Source organism: Pyrus communis, chromosome 7 (assembly GCF_041283825.1).
Source record: "Pyrus communis isolate YQ-2024b chromosome 7, ASM4128382v1, whole genome shotgun sequence".
Lineage (NCBI taxonomy): Eukaryota > Viridiplantae > Streptophyta > Magnoliopsida > Rosales > Rosaceae > Pyrus > Pyrus communis.
The window spans coordinates 12,390,524-12,391,694 of record NC_142571.1 but is presented as its reverse complement, the minus strand read 5'-3'; the positions used below and the strand labels follow the sequence as shown (position 1 = coordinate 12,391,694).

General features: G+C 40.6%; 1 non-coding gene across 1 annotated transcript; it reads left to right on the top strand.

Moving 5' to 3' along the window:
- Nucleotides 1-513: 513 nt before the first annotated feature.
- LOC148695736 (small nucleolar RNA R71) lies at nucleotides 514-624 on the top strand. The gene has a single exon (XR_015964946.1). It is a non-coding gene; the product is annotated as a small nucleolar RNA R71 (small nucleolar RNA).
- The last annotated feature ends 547 nt before the right edge of the window (nucleotides 625-1,171 follow it).

Below are 1,171 nucleotides of genomic sequence, written 5' to 3'. Positions count from 1 at the left end.
ACCGTATCCTCAAGAGTAGTTTTTGGTTGGAAGTTTTGGAATTGATTGTTGTTCTTCCACGAAAGATTTGGATGATCTCTCCAACTTGGGTTATATGTATTGGAATACACATCATTCCTTGGCCTTTGATTGTAAGAATTCATGAGGTTCACTTGCTCTTGGACATACTCGGGGTAAGCCTCCCTAGATGGACATTGATGAGTAAGGTGGCTTGGTATGTTGCAAATGGCACACACTTCACTTGCTTTTGGCACCATGTTGACCACGGATTCAAGCTTCTTTTCTAGGTTAGCTACCTGCAAAGAAAGATCATGATTAGAGCTTGTTTCATATACTCCAACTCTCTTACCCCTTACATCTTTGTGTTGAGCATTAGATCCCAACATCTCATAAATGTTATATGACTCTTGAGCATTCTTTTTCTTCAAAGCTCCACCTGCTGCATTATCAACAGTTGATTGACATGTTTGGGTTAGTCCATCCTAGAAAATTTGCATTTGTAAGTGAAGAGGTAACCCATGGTGTGGACATTGCAACAAAAGGCCTTTAAAGCGCTCCCAACACTCATTGAAAGGTTCTCCATCATCTTGTTTGAAGTTGAAGATTTGTCCCCTTAATGTGGCTGTCTTTTGAGTGGAAAAGAACTTTTCCAAAAACTTCTTAGCCACGGCATCCCATGTGGTGAGTGAACCAGGTACTAGAGTCATTAACCAACCCTTGGCCCTATCTTTCAAGGTGTAAGGGAACACTCTCATCCTCAGATTTGCTTCACTTACTCCCTGTAAAGGTAACCCACTCACAACATTGTAAAATTCTTTAATATGAGCTAAAGGATCTTCATTAGGTAAGCCATAAAAAGAAGGAAACATATGGAAATGTGAAGATTTAAGATCATAGTTTCTAGCTTCTGTGGGCAGCAAGATGCATGAAGGTGAATTTGGTATGATTGGTTGAGCAAAATCCTCCAAAGCTCGAAGATCATCTTGGTTGCCCGCCATCTCTTCTTCTCTTTCCCAATTAAAGTGCTCAGATCCTTCACTTGTTGGACTAGACGGTTTCCCTTCCTCTTCTTCACGGACAATGGAGGAACTTGTTGACACAAAGCTTTCCAAAGTGTTGCCCTTTAACCGTTCAATTCTTTGGCCTAATTCAGCAAGTCTATTTGACATAT